Here is a 20,256-nt window from a genome sequence, read left to right on the forward strand (position 1 = left end):
GATTCTCCCAGATTGCCAATGCAAAATTCAACTAAAATGAGGCATTTAACTCCCTCCAAGTGGTATCAGTTTAATGTATGTTATAGAGTTAAGATGAATTATAACAACTCCATCTTAATTTTATTCAAACCTGCTAATGTACAGTGAATTTATAAGGTTTTGCATCTGTAACTATTTTCAGCTCAATCCAATTAAGCCTAGAATGTAGGCAGAGTACTAAGCTAGAGAGGAGATAAAAAGTTCAGTTCAATTTAACAAATATTTATTATCATTTACTTTGTGGTAGGTTCTAGCAATACAATGACAAAACAAGATAGTCCCTACATTCAAGAAACTTCTATTTGGTGAGCATAAAATTACAAAAATAAATAAAAACAAAGTAGATGCAAAATAATATAAAATAATTTCATAAGGCAGAAAGCACTAACAACTAGAATATGAAGAATGACTTTGTGTAAAAAGTGCCACCTGGACCACATATGGCTTGAAGGAAGATAAGGATTCCAACAGGTGAAGGTGAGAAGGAAGCACATTCTGAATATGGCGGACAGCCTGGGCAAAGGCATGGATTGGAAATGGACTGTCTGGTAGGCCAGACATACCTTGTAAATGTAGAATCTCAGAAATAACAACATATAGGCCTCTGAAGGGCTTTGTGGTTTTGTCAGCAGACTGCACAGATAAATAATATGAACTAGAATATTGCTTGTGGCCCCAGGGGCCCTTAAGCCCAAAGGGCTGTCTAGGATGGCATGGGAGATAGTTGAAGAGGTAGCTTGTCTTTATGTTCCAAAGAGTTCTGAATGCTAAAGCAGAGGAGTTTGAATTTTACCAAGAATTAAACAAGGAAATCTTCAGCCCAGTCCATTGAAGGAATTGCTGCTAACTTCATTTAAGATACCTGTGCAACAAATGTTGGAGAGAAGGCGATGAATGAACATATTTTTCCCACCCAGGAGCATCAAAGGTAGCCAACAAATTATGAAAGAACAGGCCCTGAGGTCTAATTAATAGTTCTGTTTCTCACCAGCACAACAGGAAAGGGGCTTTTTTCTTTAAATGAGGTGATACAGGGCCATTAATGTAGAATAGTTTGACTATTTTACATTACTGCCATAACAGTGGAGCAAAAGTAAACAGAAATACGTGCTACTAATCCCTAGATGGAAATCCCTGCAAGCTGAATACTGACTTACTTTTACATGGTAATGCCATCTATGTTTTATTGTGATTTTATTTACTTTGTTAAATATTTCCCAATTTCATTTAATCTGATTTTGGGACACACTTGGGAATTTTTCAGGTCACATGTGGCCTGCAGGCCTTATGTTTGACACTTTTGTTCCACAGGACAGCAATTGTTCCCCTAACCAAATTAGAAATTAGTCTCGGCGGCTTAGAAATCTGTGTGTATATCTCTACTTGGCATCAAAGATTACATCTAAATAAATAATTTTTGGGCAACTCAGTATCTCAAACCAAGAAGGGCTCACACACAAGCCTTATATGCCCAACAAAATGATATCCTCAGTGGTCATGTGACATCTCAGCAGGGATGGAGATGGGAGTAGGATATTTCTGTCCTCCAAATCTGAGTTCAGATTAGAATCATGGCAAAACAGCTCCAAAGATAGCTTCCAAGACTTCCTTTTTTAATACAGAAATTCCATCTGTGATGTATGTTAGAGATGCTCATTTTCCAGGGATTCTTGAATTGGTGGAGAGCAAGATGTTATCTGTTACTGCTGCTTACAGGTGGAAGCATGGTGGGGACATAATTGAGTAAGAATATGAAAGTGAATTGTTTCATGATTTACTCAAGGTTTTCCAATAAGGAAGAGAAAGCATCTGTGATGCTGACTACTATGAGAGATACATTGTAGGGAATATGTAGGAACTGGCAGTCTTTCTTTCCTTGTCCTATCTTACTTTTGATACATATATCTGGAATCCATTTCTGTGCATGGTCTTTTACTCTGTTAAAGACTGAATCTGACTGATCTAATCATTGTTTTTTTTTTCCCTTAACAAACATCTGAAGGTTTCTGTGTTCTGATTACTTGTGACTTTTTTTGTTGTTGTTGTTGTTTAATGGCTTGAGGCACTCTGGGAGCCATACAACATGGAGTGATCATTCCCATTGTTGGAGAGTTTTCTTTGATTAGAGACATGATCATGAGTCATTCGTGTTTTGTAACTACACTTCCAAAGTCAGAATTACTATAATCTTGAGCCTTCAAAATTGCCCTTGTGAGACTACAGGCAAAGTCTGTTGTGACACCTCGCTCCTCTATAATGCTAGAGGGATTCCCATTCAAGAGTACTTCCCAAACTGATGACATATTGTGAAAAATTAAGAGAAACATGGGTAGACAGCGTACATAGTGGCAAAAATAATGCAGATGAACACCCAGCATGAAGAGATAACAAAACAAGTCAGATACAACGGCCAATGCTAGTACCATACTGTCAAAGTTAAAGGACAAAACCTTCTTTTCTGTTAATAGTCTCTGCTGAAACTACTTTCTCAGGAGTATATCAAGGAATTAGTTCTGGTGCTTATTGATACATATCTGTAATGTCAAAATAAAATATATCAATAATTTTTCTTTTTTTAAAAACAATAAAAGTTTGTGGTTTTCAGTGGTCTGCAAACTCAATATAAGCAAACAGTGTGACCTGACAGCCAAAAAGGCAGAGTGATACGTGGTTGAATAAAGTCTAAACAATGGTGGTGATCTATATTTTGCCCTGGTCAGATCACTTTTGAAGTACAGTGCTCACTTCTTCTTCTTCTTCTTCTTCTTTTTCTTTTTGGGCAGGGGGGGTTAACTGACTTGCCCAGGGTCACACAGCTAGTAAGTGTTATGTGTCTGAGACCAGATTTGAACTCAGGTCCTCCTGAATCCACTGTGCCACCTAGCTGCCCCTAGTGCTCACTTGTAGGTGCCACATTTTGGGTGTTTTTTTTTTGAACAAATGCATTCATTTATTTTACATGCATTAATGGACTTTCCTCCTATTACCTCCCCCACACACTGAGCCCCCCCAAAAAAAATTAAACCATCATCATAAACATGAATAGTGTAGCAAAACAAATTTCCACACTGAGCATGCCTGAAAATCTCTCTCTCTCTCTCTCTCTCTCTCTCTCTCTCTCTCTCTGCATTTCAAGTTCTTAATCTCTCTGGTAGGAAGTAAATGTCAAGTTCTATTGTCCATCTTCTGGAGTCACAGTTTACCCTTGATGTCTAAAATCTTTGAGAGCTATTTTTTTTATATAAAGTTGTTGTCATATAAATTGTTCCCCTAGCTTTCTGCTCATTTCATTTTACATCATTTCATAAAAGTCTTCCCCATTGCCTCTGAAACTGTTCATTTCATAATTTCTTATGGCACTTAATATTCCATTACAGTCACATGACATAGTTTGCTTCTCTATTCCTCAAAGGAGGACAGCCTTTTAGATTCTAATTTTGAGGTACCATATTTTATTAAGGAAAGTGACAAATTGAAGTGCAGAGGACAGTGATCAGGACAGTGTAAAGACTGGACAACAGGCCTTAAAAGGACTAGTAGTAGAAATTGGGGCTATTTCCTCTAAATAAGAGAACTCTCAGGGGTATGGGATCCTGACAGATGTTATCAGGTATTTGAAGGATTGTCATATGGAAGAGGGATTAAATTTGCTCTTTATGGTGCACAAAAGTCAGAAGTAGGTGCAATGAAGGGTGATAAAAATATCCTAATAGTTAGAGCTGTCCCAAAGGAGAAAGGGTTGTCTTAGGATATAGTGAGTTTCCTGTTATAGAAAATTGTAAGTTTAAGACATGCAATCAATCACTTGACAATTATAGAAAAGATTCCTTTTCAGATTCAGAATGAGGGTTCCTTCCATCTCAGATGCTGGGATTTTCTGATTCTGTGCATCTTCAATATTCTCCAGCAAAGATTTTTTTAACTGTTGTCTCCATTTGATATATCTGCCTATCAACTCTTTTTCTATGCATATTTATATGAACAAGTGCATTCATGAGTCTTTCTATCCATGTATCTTACAGAATCAAATACGTGTAACCTTAAAGTTAGGTAAAAATTATAGATCATCAAGTCCTACTCCCTCATTTTAGAGAAGGAAACTCAGGCCTAGAGAGCATAAGAAACTTGCCTAAAGTTAAACATGTAGTAAGTGAGAGAACCAGAATTTTAACTAAGGTCTTCTGACTCCAAATCGAGCTATAAGACTTCAACTTAAGTGAAAAAAATTATTAGTGCTTTGTTTTTATCACATAACTATGTCACTGAGTATGAGGGTACATAATAAGTACATTAGACGTTGCATAGGAAACATAATGCCCTGTTAGATAATATCATGATGAAATTTATTTAGAGTTCTATCTTATCCCCTATTGGACTAAAAATAATGATAAAATTATGGAGCTACAAAGGGCATTTAGAGAACCTGCACAGCGAATTAAACATTTCCCAAAGATTGTGTTTAGAATGGAACCCCACTAATATGATAACAGTGTATTACTTCAAGACCAGAGCAATTATATTTGTAATAATGGTGGCAAATGTGCAACAATAATGGTAAATACATATTGAAATACTCAAATACATGGTAGGCTAAGAAATTTAACATCCTATCGGTCAGCAATTAATTCAATTATTTTAGTGTGCATAGATGTTGCGTTATTATATGTATGGTGGTGAAGTTGATGAAGTAGATTTTTTAAAAATCTGTTGTTGAGAAAAAAAGACATTAAATTGGAATGGAAAGCTAGTAATTTATTTAAATACATCTTCTTTGTCATTTGTTTTTAAATTTTAAACTAAACTTCATTTCCACTGGGGAGAGAAAGTAAAATAAATGGTTTCCTCCATTCAAACAAACTATATCTATTAAATGAAGGACAATGGGTCCTCGGCAATCTGAAGGCAATGGAATGATGTCAAATAAACAACAGAAATACTTTTAGGTAGTAATAACACAATTCATGAAGGTGAGTGATACAGCACATATCAGGGAAGGCAACCATTTAATTCAGATCAGTTATTGTTAGAAAAATGTGTTACAAGGACATAATTTTTAGTGTTCTGCTAAAAATGGAGGTGATGTATAGGCTTATCTTTGGGGGGGAAACATTCTTATAGTCAGATGCTTCCAGAATCTCAGGGTTGTAAGGAAACTAGCTTCAAACCATCTAGCCCAGCCATATCTGAAAAAGAACCCCCTATCTAACATCATTAACAAATGGCCATTCATATTCTCCCCAAAGTCTCTTGCTTTCACCTCCCACCCCAACATTGAAGGAGAAATCATTACTTCCTGAGATAGCCTTTTCAACTTTTAGATTGCTCTAAATGTTAGGAAGCTTTTCCTGACATTGAGCCTAAATTGGTCTTTTTGCAGCTTCTACTCATTGGGCTTGCTGCTGGCCCGTGTGGTCAAACAGGACAAATGTCTAAACCCTCTGAAGGCAGACATCTCCTCTCATGTTTGAAGGCAGCTATCTTGTGCCTTTTAATTATCTTCCTTTTCAGGTTAAAAATTCCTCATTCTTTCACCTATTTCTCAAAGAGGGAAAACTCACAAAACCCCTACAGGTGTTTGAAATAGGATAAACATATCAGGGATAAAGTAAAATATATTAGACAGTGGAAAATAGTGATAGCATTTTTTTGGGGGGGTGATTATTATTTTCTTGATTAGGATATATCATACATTCCCCTTTGTCTTCTTCCTCCCTCCTCCTCTTTTTATTCACTCTCCCATGCTGCAATGTAGTCTCACAACAAATATCAACTTGCCTGCAAGTGGAGTGTTGGGAGGTTTAATCCATAGTGCCTCCATGATCGCTTCTGATTTTTTTCCACCCTTATCTCCTGTGTACTTTAAGAAAGAAATTTCTTAATGATCCTTCAATTCCTATTTTGTTGCTGTTGTTGTTGTTAACTCCTGTCGACCTGAAAGTTGGTTAAAGAGACAACAAGATAGGTGATAAGTAAATTCATATGGTTTTACTCCCTTAAGGTGGTAGCATGTAACATGTTACACGTAGGCAGAGCTTTAACTCTGACTGAATCAAGCAATTTTTGGAGGACATTTAAACCCTGACTCAGGATGTCTGTGTTACTCAGTTTTATGGTCTCCATTATGTTTAACCAGAGCATGAGAAAGGAAATTTAAATAAGATACGCAAATGTCAGATCCAAGATATCTGTGTTTCCTTTACCATCATCCAGGTAGAGTCTGGGTTAAAGGTGCCTTAGTGGTCATAAGCATAAGAACGATCTTGATCAGCTTTAGCTGTTGACACAGGAAGGGGCATTCTCGTACACTGAGAAGAAAAGATTAATTCAAGTTTTTGGCCCTCATTGGGGCTCAATTGATATTAAATAATTATCACCCCATAGATACCTTTTACTTTTTTTTCTCCTCCTCCCTCCAGAATAATTTATTTTGTTGCCTATAACTTGGTTGCTGTGCTTTTTTTAAAAAATTTTTCTTGTAATTCTGTTGTTCATAGTGTTTGCAGAGCAAAAGATCTGCTCTAGATCTATGATTTTCATCAGCTTAAGGAACTCCTGGTATGGAAACTCAATCCACTAGTGCAGAATGACAGCTTGTCTGTGATTTAGAATTCATTATGGCACAGAAAGGGTAATACATTTGCCCATGGTTATATAGCTAGTGTGTATCAGAGGTTATTCTGTCTTTTTGACTCTCAGACCAATACTCAATTCTTTATCCCAGACTGCCTCTTGTTGACATAATTAGGAAGAAGTATTTAGAAGCAGTAGAAAGAGAATACAGGAAATTTAGACCTAGTGAGAAAAGAATTTCAGAGGGTGTCAGGAGACCTCTTTAGTACTGAGAAGCACCTTCTCCTTAGCCTAAGAGAACAGGCAATAATAGGTCCCAGCCTAAGACTTACCTGTTCATTGTTTGAGTTTTGATGGCTCAGAATGAATGTAAATAGAAATTGTGTCTGTTCTGGCCAGAAACTGAGGGTTTTACCCTCCTAGACTGATTCATTTCAGAAGGTATGCTAGACCATCTTTTGCCTCCATTCTTATCCAACCTTTAATCACTGAATGAGTGTAGCCTCAGACAAACTGAGACCTAGGAAAGACCTTAGCTTAAGAAGGCCAAGGTCTCCCCCTCCATCTTGGGCCATGACCAGTAGTACTGCCCTAAGTCTGGCCACTGGACTCTGATGACTGTGGAGGAGAGAGTGAGGCTGACATCTGCATAGCCCTGCCTCTCTTAAATCCAATTCATTTGCCAATCAAGACCTCACCCTTTAGAGGTCTAAGGATAAACAACACCACCAGCAATGACTACTACTGCAGAGTTGCCTGAGGGCACTGAAAGGTTAAATGACTTCTCCAGGGTCAAGCAGGGTAAGAATCCAGCCTCTGTCTTCTTAACTCTGAGGCTGGTTCTTTATGTTCCAGCTGTCTCTCAGGAAGGAAAAAAAAAAGTCAAATTTATGAAAGGTCAAATTATCATTACAAAATAATGTATTATTTTATATAATTGTGTAAAGGGTTGAGCAGGAAGAGCCTGACATCATGGGGGTTAAATTAGCAGACCTCTGTTCCGACATTAAAAATAGCGGTAGTATGAGCTTTACAGTTGAAAGTACAGTTGAGATTTTGATCTGGCATTGATAAACTCTTTGGCAATGAATACCTGGTAGTTTTCTTTGGCTTATGGATAACATATTGAGTATGAATAAGTCATGGCTAGTCACTTACCTGCGCCACTTCCTGGAGATGGCCTATGAAAAGAGGAATAAATGCAGCTCTGGAGTATGGAAGTGTATGGGACAAAGGCCACTTATTCAAAATAAAAACAAAGACTTAGATACCTTGAAAGCAGAAAGGAGTTTATTGCTTTCTCATGAGAAAGGGTACCACAGCCCCTCCTCACCTTGTGAGAAGGCCAAAAGAGCATGAATTAGTTACAGAAAGCAAGCTTTATTTATACCCTAACTCGAGGTCCTCCTCCCTAATCCCCTTCCTCTTATCCCATTGGCTGGGCTTTCAAGGGGCACAATATCTATTCATGGAAATCTAGAACAAAGGTAGTTAAACAAGTTTGCCCAGTGACAGAAAAGGTGGGAAGTTTGCAAGGGCAAGAAGTTCAGGTTGGGGGTAGGGCTATTCTTTCTGCCACTTGTTCAAAAACAGGGTCTGAGCGGGGAAGGTTTTGAAAACAATACAAGAACTATTGACTCTTTGAGAAGGCTTCACTTCTGAGAGATCATCTTTCACAGATAGAATGAAAGAATGAAAAGATGTAGAGAAGAGATGGTGAGAGAAAGACATGAGAGAGAATGTGAATTAATGACACAGGGAGGAAACAAGGAGACAGAGGCATGTAGACTCTGGTTGCTCATTAGAAGGGTGCTCTTTTGACCTCACATGGCATCTCCAGAAAACCATGTACTCCAAGTTCTTGCTTGTTCCTAGGAGTCCATGGCTTCTTGCAAGAACTTGGTGTCATGTAGGGACTCTTTCTTTGTTCCCCTATGGCTTCATAAAGGAATTTTCCAGGATTTCTCCCCCTTTTTTCCCCCAGGGATCTTTTTCTTAGAATTCTGCTTGTTCAGTAACTCCTCAATAGTACTACTGCTGCTTCTACCCACTTCTCCATGGCTCCTCCTCTGCTGGAGCCATATGGTCTCTTGCTGGGACCATAGGGCCGTTTTAGCTTCTCTGTACAGTCACAGACTGTGTCTCCCCCTTCCTCTCCTGTGCTTGAGTTCCTCTTTAAATGCCAACTCCAAGGATGTGGCTCAGAGCAGTGACTCTATCAGTCAAAGACTTAATTAGTTATCATTAGTGTGGGGTCACACCCCACCAAGGAGATGTTATCAATGCCAGAATGAAACTTCAAAAGGCTTGTCAGTGGGGTCCTTAGTGCCAGAAAGTTCTTTAAGCTTGTTAACCTTGACCAGGCTCTTGGTCACACCTTCTACATTTGTGCCCTATGAAGAATATATTCATTAAAGAAAAATTACAGGGTCAGCTAGGTGGTGCAGTAGATAGAGTACCCGCCCTGCATTCAGGAGGACCTTGGTTCAAACTGGCCTCAGGCACATAACACTTACTAGCTGTGTGACCCTGGGCAAGTCACTTAACCCCATTGCCTAGCCAAAAAAAAAAATTACAGAACAGAGCAACATTCCCTTTTATAATAATAATGGTGATGGTGATAATACACATATATGCACATCTATGTGTGAGTATACACACACACACACACACACACACACACACACACACATATATATATGCAACATTAGAGACACAACCTAGTTTCTTATATTTTTGGCCATTTTTCTGTTAGAGATTAAGTTGCTACCCAGTGGTTTCAGTTTGCTGCTTTCAATTTCTTCTTCCTAAGAACTCCCTGAGCCCTTATAATCTTGTCAAGGAAGGAGCAGGGTAGGGGGTGAACAGGTACGTGTTTTAAAATAATCCACAATATATACAGTTGGTTGCTATGCAAGATCAGATTCCTTTAAATTCAAAATTTGACAGCTTAATTGCAACTATTAGTGAACTTTATTTTTATGACACCAATCTGCTTTGATTTTTTAAAAATACCTGAAAGTTCATATGGTTGGTTATCATTTAAGTTTTCTTTTGATGAATAACAGCAGAACCCAATTATTGAAATAAAGTGTGAACCTAGTCATCTTGTTTACAATTAGAGGAGCTCATTTATAGGATCAGGATGAAGATGGAATAAAAAATCAATTCCATACAAAGATGACTTTAAGGAGCTAGGTATATTTGACTTGGAGATGAAAAAAAAACATTAGGAAGACATAAATATAGGCCCTTATTGCCTCATGTCTGGACTATTACAAGAGCCTATTAATTGATCTTTGTGTTTCAAATCTTCCCCCACTCCAATCCATCCTTCACTCAGCTGCCAAAGTGATCTTCCTAAAGCATAGGTCTGACCATGTTACACCAGCACTCCTCACCAGTTCAATAAACTTCAGTGACTCCTTATCACTTCCAGCATCAAATATAACATCCTTTGTTTAGTTTTCAATGTCTTCCATAACTTAGCCTTCACACCTTACTCTTTTCCACAGACTCTTCAATCTAGTAACACTTGCCTCCTTGCAATTAGACACAACACTTCATCTCTCACATCAGAGCTGCCCTGGTCTACAATACTTTCCCTCTTCATCTCTTCCTTCTGGATTCCTTGACTTCTTTTAATGCCCAGGTACAGTTCCATCTTCCGCAAGAAGCCCTTCCCAGTCCTCCTTAATCTTAGTGTTTTTCCTCTGAGACTACTCTCATTTTATCCTTTATTTGTCTTTTTTTCTTTTTGTACACTGCTGTTTGTGAATTCTCTCCCCCATTACAGTGTGAGCTCCTTGAGAGCAGGAAATGTTTCCATGTTTTGTTTTTGCCTTAGTATCCTCAAGGGCTTATCACAGTGCTTTGTACATAGTGGTGCTTAGCAAGTGCTATTTGACTGACTGGTAGTTTATGATTGATCTTGGAGTGAAATGAGGCACTCATAGGTCAACCAACATTTAACAAAAGGTCATTTATTTAGCCACAAAAAAGGGTATTCATCAAGGATATGGAGGATTCCCCTAGTTGAGTTGGCTAAGCAAAGCTTCACTGCCTGAGTTGCCCATCATAGACTGTTAGCTAAATATCAGAGCCCACCTGAAGTTCTTCATGGTTGTTCTGTATTCCAGACACCAGGAAGTGATGTCAGTAGCTTGAGCCATTAGTCTGATGAGCTAATCAAGTCTGAAGGATGGTTTCCATACCTTTTAAAGAAAAACCATAACTAAGGAATTCTGACTAATATGAATTTTCACATCAACTACAAAGCACTTATGAAGGAAGATGCTATCCACCTCCAGAGAAAGAAGTATGTATTGTATGGTTTTACATAATATCTGTGCCCAATGTTGACCTTCTCTAGTATGGGGTTGTGAGCAAGGGAGAAAGACAGTCGAGACCTCAAAATATGATGAGAAAAAAAATAAAGTAAATATTATTAAAAGAAAAAAAGAAGAAAAAGAAAAACTAACCTAACTTGCATGGAAGAGGGTTAGAGGAAAAGGAAGAAGATTAATGTCCCACTACCGAAGGATGTTAAAAAACTTAGAGGAAGGTTTCAAGCAAACTGGTGGGGCTTGGAACTTATCAGGTAATTGAGTCATGTTCAACTGAATTGAGTGAACATCCAACTTAATCATTGAAGCTATTCATGAACTACACATACTTCAATGTATCCACTGATCTCATTGATGGGAGGTTATTGCAGTAGTCCAAGTGGAAGGTTATAGGGACCTGAACTAGGGTGGTGGCACTGTGAGTGAAGAAAAATGGACAAAAGAAAATCTGAAACAGTCCTTGCCCTTGAGGAGTTTATCATCTCCTGGAGGAACACATATACTTACAATTTAACAGGAGCCATAATCCAAAAAGTTGTGTGAGGGAATTTCCTGCACTCAGGCAAGCCTAGTTCAGGGTGGGTTACTTTTGATCTAGAAAGACTCTTTGTGTCCCTTGGGACCTGCCTATTTTTCTTAAAGTTAAGGCTGATGATTGTTGTCAGGCATACTAATTTGCTGTATAACTTTGGCTGAGACAAGAGATTTGTGTTCTATGTGGTTGACAATATTTTCTAAGCAGATTTTTTGAAGATTTTTTTTTGCTTCTGTATTCTATTTCCTCCTCTTTGACTTTTAAAGAATAACATGCAAATCCCGGACAAGTAAAATAATGGTAGCTAATAAATGATTATCAAATAGCTTCTTCCATGCCAAAAATCCTCATTGAAACCATGACTGTATCCCCATGGAGTGTGTGACATTGTTTGATGGGAACGTAAGATGCTAACTATAACTCAACAGCATTTGGATCTGACAGTTGATGTTTTTCTGAATTGGTTGATCCAATCATATTTCATTTTTCTTAGGCATTGCTATATTACTAAGAATAATGTACTTGCTTTTTTGCCAAAATCCCAAGTTGTGGGAATAGATTCTTTTCAGCGTTGCTGATGACTCATTTTAAAACTTTAAATCAAATTGGTGAGGATGAGTTTATCTGACCCACATATTTCAGGGACTTCCTGTAACTGCTCTCCTTTGTCCCCTCAGGCATGTGTTGCTGGAGGCATTTTTCTCTTCATCTGTCTCAGGGGAAAGCTCTAAGCAAATACATGCTTCATTGCATCCTTCCCACTTAGACATTCGGCAGCCACTTTGTTCAAATTCGCTTCTGGTTACTCTGTCTGTTCTTGCCTCAGTTTCTTCATGCTCTTGCACACTTAATTATTTCTGACTTCAAGACTTCATTTCCATTCCCCCTGATCCAATTGGCTGGAGTCTTTTGTGGGTTCTCCTGTTGGACAGCTCCTCAGGTGTGGCTTATTGTTGGATTACCCAGAGACATTTTTTCTTCCTTGTCCCAACTGTCACTAGTAACCTTTTCATTCTTTTAACTGAAATTAAGTATTCTATTTCCTTTCTGTTTCTTTCTCCTATAACCGATAAGCTAAGTTTTGTGTCTAGATTGAATACACTGGCAAAAATTTAAGCTTTGGTGTTTTGCTTTACTGATTCTAGGTTTTTGGAATACCATTGATATACTTAGGAACATTATTTTGATCTAGTAATTTCTGTCTTTACATGTATAAAAGTTGCAAGCAGTTGCAATGAAAAGTTGCAATGCACAACTGAGCATATATCTAAATTATCAAAGTGAATACTTTTACAGATAAGTGTAGATTAAGGTTTCTAGATTAAGTTTTTTTTTAAAACAAATTGTTGAAGAGGTTATATTGATCTGTTTCTGTTTCAACTTAGTTATGACCGTAAGGAACACTCTTCCCCAAACTGCAGAGAGTGAAAGGATGGGGAGGAAGTGACTGGGACTACAAAGACAAATGAAAGGATAGGCAGTCCCTACTGTCAGGATGCTCAGATTCCAATGGAAAAAAATAACACATAAAAGGGAGCTAAAGAGCTTAGGGATGGGGAAGGGAAGGGAAAAAAAAAGAGGTCGGAGTGGTGGTGCCAACACAGGGCAGATGTAAAAGTCTTGAGAATCCAGGGAGTCCAAACCCTTAAGGAAGTACCTGAAGGCTATATGATTGCACAGATTCCTGGGAGTGTGAGGGAGGTGGTGGTGTATGACTGCCTTCTCCAAGGGTGTTTCTTTGTTCAGGGAAGCCCAAAGCTCAGTGTAGCAATGATAATAGATAGCACTTATGCAGCATTTTAATATTTACAAAGCACTCTACAGAAATAATTTCATTTTATTTACCACATGAAAGGATGCTTATATCACTATTTGGGGTAAAAGACAGGCTCATGGGAATGTCTGAGGTTTCTTTAGCAGTGTCAAGTTAAATTTTTTTTTCTACAATGGTAGTCTAAATTAAAGGAAGGTGTTAGGGAATATTTTAGGACACTGGAGAAAGTTGGGATTCATTCGAAGAGGGAGAACTGTACTGATTTTTATGGGCTATTTTGAGTAATTCATGTTTTCTGAATTTTTTTGTAGAGTAGAATAGAGATTATCTTTATAGACAATCACTAATTTGGCTACTACTATCCTACTAATCCTATGCCTAGGGCACCTTCAGGTCAAGAAGACCAGGGGGATTGCAACCACTCAGGAAATGCTATTTATTATTATGCATTTGTCTTTTTGTTATTAAGTATTACTTATTGACTTATTGATCCTATGATGATAAAAACGTTAGGGACATGGAATTCCAGCCCATATATCTGCTTCTGTAGAGCACAACTCTGAAAAGTCAGGGTCATGTTAACAGCAACTCATTTCAGATATAGGAAGGTAAAAAGGATGTGGGAATAGCCAGCAGAACTCAGACTAGTGAACACCTATGCAGGAGTTATATTTAAGCTTTAGAATGGGGTTTCACAGAGATAGTTCTGTGTCATAGCAATACAAATAACAGAGAAAGTGATTTGAGGGATAGTCCCTGACAGGGAGCCCCTATGTAGCTTCAGCCTTTATCCCAAAGTAGCTCTAGAATTACCAAAGTGTTGAACATCTTTAACTGGATGTCCCACAGACATTTCAAGCTCAAACATCCAAAACTGAACTTATTATCTTCCCTCGAAATCCAACTTCCTACAAACATTCCTTTGTTTTTGAGGGTGCCACCATCCTTCAGTCACCCAGGATTGCAACCTTGAAGATATTCTTGATTCTTTCTCCACCCTTACCCCCTATATTGAATCAGAATCACATAATATCGTAGTTGGAAGAGACCACATAGATCATCTTATCCAAGCCATGCTTGAAAATGATCAAACCTTTTCTCAAGGCTCCATATTCCAGGGTGGCTGCCCCATGTGTGCTACTTGAGATAAGTATAATGTCAGTATTACACTTGAGTTGAAAGTACTGACATAAAACTCAGGCAAAAAAGCTAGCCACATGAAAAACTTTGAATGTTTTTTAGTTAACAACAAATTAAAAATAAATCCAACAAGGGGTTGAATCATCCTTTGCTTGGAGACCTCCAGTGAGGCGGAACTCACTACCTCTCCAGGAATCCCATTCTACTTTTGGATGGTGCTAGTTGTTAGAATGCTTTTCTTTATATCAAGTCTAAATTTGCTTCTTGGTAGCTTCCACCCAATTCTGGTTCTGCTCTCTGCAGCCAAAGAGAACAAGTCTAATCCACATTCCCCATGCCAGGGTCAAGGAAAAGCTATACTTGTGCCAACATTTTTATCCAGGTAAAATTGTGTCAAAATGAACAAAAAAGGTAAACTTGAATGGCAAGAGGAGGGGAATCCATTACCAAAAGGGTAAATGAATTCCTCATTCAGTAACTTAAATGAAGTGTGCTTGATAAATGCCTGTTGAATTGATTTGAAAATAAATCAAAAGGGCAGTTTGAGAAAAATGTGGAAATGGAGAGGGATAATTCCATCCCTTTGACTCAGTGACAGTGCATGATGGTAGTGAGGAAGTGAAGGAAAGATTATTGTTGTCAGCACTTTTAGCTGTGTCTGTCTTCCTGAATTACTCAATAACCAGCTGACAGCTGCCTGGTGTCTGTAACAGCCATAGAAATATTCTCTTCTTTCACTTCTCTCACCCTACCCCAATCCCCAAAGAAGAGGTACAGGGTGAGAATCCTCATCAGCCTCACCTTAAAAAAGAGGATTCTGGCTCACAGCTTCATACACAACTCTCTTTCTGTCCTCCCTCCTGACATAATTTCCCCAAAGAACTGCCGCTTAGTAGGATGAGGACTGACTAGTGTGACACTGGGGATTAGCTTCTAGCAAAGTGCTTTTTGGATCACTGAACATCATCCTATCAACAAACATCTGACTGCTAAAGAGCTGAAGATCCATTTGCACTTTTATTTACTACAATTCTTTCATTTCTTTTATTCTGATCTAAGGTGAGGATGTGTTCTGAATGTGATATGTTGGTTCTAGGCAATAAATCTAAAAGCAAAGTTATATTTTTCAGTGAGAAACAGTTGCTTTTTCTCTAATGAAAATAATCCTCTTCTCAATTCAATAGTGCCTTGGATATCACTCCTAGCTATGTAGGTAGTCATAGGACCATAGACCAAAAGCTGGGAGGGACCTCAGAGGTCATGCAATTTAACTCTTTCATTTTACAGATGAGAAAACCAAGATTCAGGGACAGTAAATGATTAATCCATGTAAGAAGTAGCCACAGACCTATGTTGTCTTTTTTTTGGAGAGATTCAGGGAGAGATGAGCAAAGACTAGAAACTTGAAGATGTTAGAAAAAGTCTAAAATAGGGCTTGACTAGAATAAGAGAATTTCTTTATGAAGAATAGCTAATGTGAATTATAGAATCACACTCTTCCAGAATTGAAAGGGTATTTAGCTTATACCATGCCTGATATGAATCTCTCTATGACATTGTCAAGTGATTATTGTCTGGTTAGGCATTGCTTGAACAATGCTAGTAACAAGGATCTCCCTATCTTACCAAAGAGCCCATTCCATTTTGAGGTAACTCTGTTTGTTAGAACTTCTTTGGTATGACATAAGACAAGCCATTATTCAATCACTCTGAGCTTTTGTTTCCACATTTGTGAAGTGAAGGAGTTGACCTCTTAAGACTGCTTTCAGCTCTAAATCATAACTTTACTATCCTATATTAAGCTAAAAATATTTGTAAATTCTATTTATTGGCCTTTATGATCTCTGGAGCCACTCAGAAAAAAATGTCTAAACTATCTCCTCCACACAACTGTTGAATTAATTGAAAACATCTATCATATAACTCCAAGTCTCTTCTCCAGGATAAATATCTTCTGTTTCTTTAACAGATCATCATGTATCATATTATTTCACGTCCCCTCATTTTCTTGGTTATGACTTCTGTACATATTCCAGTTTGTCAATGTCTCTCCTAAACATGGGTCTCAGAATGAAAACATATTTTAGATGTGGTCACACCATCTCAATGTCCAGTGGGCACAAGATTATCATCTCCTCTTTTGTAGACACATTATTGTTAGTAGTATAATATTTTATGGTTTAAAATATTAATTTATTTTTGGTAATACTAAAGCATTCTTTATATTACCAATACTAACAAAAATTTTCAGTCATGTCAAGCTATTGATTTATATTTAATTTGTTGTTAACTAAAAAATATTCAAAGTTTTTCTCGTGGCTAGCTTTTTGGCCTGAGTTCTATATCAGTACTTTGAACTCAAGTGCATTACTGACATTATACTTATCTCATGTAGCACACATGGGGCAGCCAACCTCGCATATGGAGCCTTGAGAAAAGATATCCCAGGTTCAGTACTTTGTGATACACATCTAGTCAAACCCATAACTTACAAGCCCCTGCATGGTTACTTACTACATGTTAGTAACATGTAGTTATTTGTCATTCAGAGTATTTTGTACAAAACAAAAAACATTCACCAAAGTGGCATAGTAAGAAAAGTAGCACTAGAACACTTTCCTGTAAACTTGGGGCACACTTCCTCATAAATATAGACTTCATCAGTGAGAAGAATAAATAAGCTTAGAGAATAGGTATGTAGGAACACATAATCATTAATAACTTCATTCACCATGGATGGAATTTTCTTCCTCATCTCCACCTTTTCGCTTCCCTGGATTCCTTTGAGTCTCAAATAAAATCCCACCTTCTACAGGAAACTTTTTTTTCCAGTTCTTAATTTACGTGCCTTTTTTCTGTTGATTATTTCCAAATTATGCTATGTAGAGCTTGTGCAGAGTTGTTTACATGTTATTTCCTCCATTAGACTGTGAGCTTTTTGAGATCAGGGACTACATTTGTGTTTCTTTGTATTCTCAGCACTTAGCACAGTGGTTGGGACGTACTAGACACTTAATAAATGTATATTGACTGACATCTAAGACTCCAAATTGTCATACCTAGCTAAAAGCCAACTGCAAAGTAGAGTGTCTCTAGGCTAAGACTGTCTGTCTTCTGAACTCTGTATTTCTGGGGCTGAATTGAAATTTTTTGTCCGCTCAGCAATCTAACTTAGGGTTAGAAACTTCCAAGACCCTTTCTGGCTTAGCATGCCAATTTTTTTTTTTTGCTTTTGTTTTCAGGCAGTTGGGGTTAAGTGACTTGCCCAGGGTCACACAGCTAGTGAGTGTCAAGTGTTTGGTCTGAGGCCGGATTTGAACGCAGGTCCTCCTGATTTCAAGGCCAGCGCTCTATCCATTGCGCCACCTAGCTGCCCCGTTAGCATGCCAATTTGAGCTAGAACAAAAGCTAAGCAGACAGGGAGGCAAGGAAATTGTTGTCCCCTCACTTGGCTCACAGTGGTTGGCTGCAAACCCCTCAGGCTTTGAGCTACTAATCATATGTTTCATTCTCTTAACTAATTGTTCCAGACTGCTCAAATATTTCTGAATGTTGATCCAGTCACCTAACATACTATCTTTCCCAGTTTTTATTTGAATTAAAATGTCATTTAGATTTTTGTTCAAATAACTGGTAAAAATGTTGAACAGAACAGTGATGAAGAGTAAAATTTGGCATGATATTAGAAACGTTATTCTAGGTTGAAATGGATCTGTTGGTTTAAGTACATTTGTTCAGCCAGTTCTGTATCCAACCACATCAGCCACTGTCTCTTCATTTCTTCTACCAGGATGTCATGAGAGGCTTGGCCTTGTTGAAATCTGATTACAGTATGTCTATGATATTTCTGTGTTTTATTAGTGGATCATTCTAGTAAAGATCTCATGATATTATATATTCACTTCAAACCTCAAATTCTTTGCTCAAAGACATTTAACTGAGAACTTTGATCTGGCATCATTATTAAAAACAATGAAAATTAATTGTGATGAATATAGAGAAAAATGGAAAGATCTGATGCAAAGTGATACAAACAGATACAAGAAATCAATATACACAATGACTACAACAATGTAAACAGGAAGAACCACTACAGAACAATATAAAGTGAATGTTGCAAAATTTCAAAGAAGAAGCATGACTCCAGAGAATAAATGCGAGAAGACACTCCACTCCATAGGAGCGAGATGTCTACCAATGTGGTCCATTACACACATTTTTAGACTTTTTAATGTATTGACCAATTTTTCCTAATTTTTTTCTCTTCTTTTTCTTTAAATATATAATCTGCTAAATGAGATGACTCTCTGGGAAGGGAATAGGGGCATACTAGGGGAAATATTGGTAATGGAAAAAATGAAAAAACATAGCATTAAAATTTATTTTTCAAAAAAGAAAGCTAATTGAATATATTTGTGAAACATAGCTCCTGCCAAGACAACCCAGAATAGAAAAGGTGAATATTGTGGCTGACACGGAAGTGAAGCAAGTAGTGAGCAAGCTTTTGAAACCTCTGAGTTCTGCTATGCTGAAGATGATTACCTTTCCTTCAGAGACAGCTACAACAGCCTGAGCAGTAGTCTCTCCTATTAAACAGACACAGTTAGGAAATCCCATTTTTCTGAAGGACAATGGAGTCTATCACTGAAGGAGTCTGTATTTAGCATTTCTGACAACGACTGCAGTGATTTCTTTGGCAGCTGAAATCAAAAGCTAGATACATTAGGTTAAGATCAACGCACTTTAGTTTTAGGATTTGTATTACTAAGTGATAAGGTAACAGGCAGCCTGGTGATGTAATGGAGTTGGAGTCAAGACCTGAGTTCAAATCTTCAAATCCAGCCTCAAAAGCTTATTAACTATGTGACCCTGGGCAAGTCACTTAACCTCTTCGTGCCTTGGTTATTTCATCTGTAAAATGAGGATAAAAATAGCACATACCTCTCAGTGCTGTTATGAGATTAAAATGAGATTATATTTGTAAAGAACCTGACAAAACTTAGAGCCATATGTAAATACTAGCTATAAACCACAGATGTTAATTGATGAACATTCATCTAAAACAGTTACCTATTACTTTTAAAATGCTAGGTAAGAAAAGGAACATAAGTATAGGAACTGGACCTATGATTTCATTAATGTAAAGAAGAACCCTCTACCAAGATAGGCTGGTAGGTAGACAGTTTGGGATCCTTTATTCATTTAGAATAACTGCCTCCTTCCAAAACATAATATAGGTAGAGCAGAATGAGAGGAGTCTGTAGGCCATTTTCTTTTTCTGAGGCCTCCATTTTGGTTTGCTCATAGATTCACTGAATTAGGGGAAAAGGAAAGTCCCAAAACTAGGAAAGAAAAATGAAGGCTCTCTCTCTCTCTCTCTCTCTCTCTCTCTCTCTCTCATCTACCTATCTTCATGTTTGTGCATATGTATGTCTTTCTGTGTATATATCTATGTAGACATGCATATATTCTACACACATATACATATATACACAATACATATATGTGTGTACATATGAGTATATGTATGTATATATACATATATGTATGCATATATATGTATGTATATGTATATATGTATGTATGTGTATGTATGTATATGTTTTTGCTTGGAAGAGGGCACTTTCATTTGTAAAATGGAGTTAATAATAGCACTACCTCAAAGGATTGTTGTGAAATCAAATGAGATAACATGTGAAATATTTTGTGGATCTTAAAATTATATATAAATGCTCTCTATTATTATTATTATTCTTTGAAATAGTTTTATGATGACTGATCACAGCCATTCCAGAAGTAACTGAGTTCAAACAAAATACTCCCTTCCTTATGTTTCAAAAATCATGTGTTTT

General features: G+C 37.5%; 1 long non-coding RNA gene across 1 annotated transcript in view; it reads right to left on the bottom strand.

Annotated features, from left to right (window-relative positions):
• Positions 1-5,820: 5,820 nt before the first annotated feature.
• Positions 5,821-20,256, bottom strand: part of LOC144455239 (uncharacterized) — a 43,894-nt gene continuing 29,458 nt past the window's right edge. The window contains exons 2-3 of the long non-coding RNA XR_013483957.1: positions 10,717-10,823; positions 5,821-5,970 (exon numbers count right to left, since the gene is read on the bottom strand). This is a non-coding gene — a long non-coding RNA (uncharacterized LOC144455239). The remainder of the gene's footprint in view (positions 5,971-10,716; positions 10,824-20,256) is intronic.

Source organism: Phascolarctos cinereus, unplaced genomic scaffold, assembly GCF_003287225.1.
Source record: "Phascolarctos cinereus isolate Bilbo 61053 unplaced genomic scaffold, phaCin_HiC Scaffold_9;HRSCAF=440, whole genome shotgun sequence".
Classification (NCBI taxonomy): Eukaryota; Metazoa; Chordata; class Mammalia; order Diprotodontia; family Phascolarctidae; genus Phascolarctos; species Phascolarctos cinereus.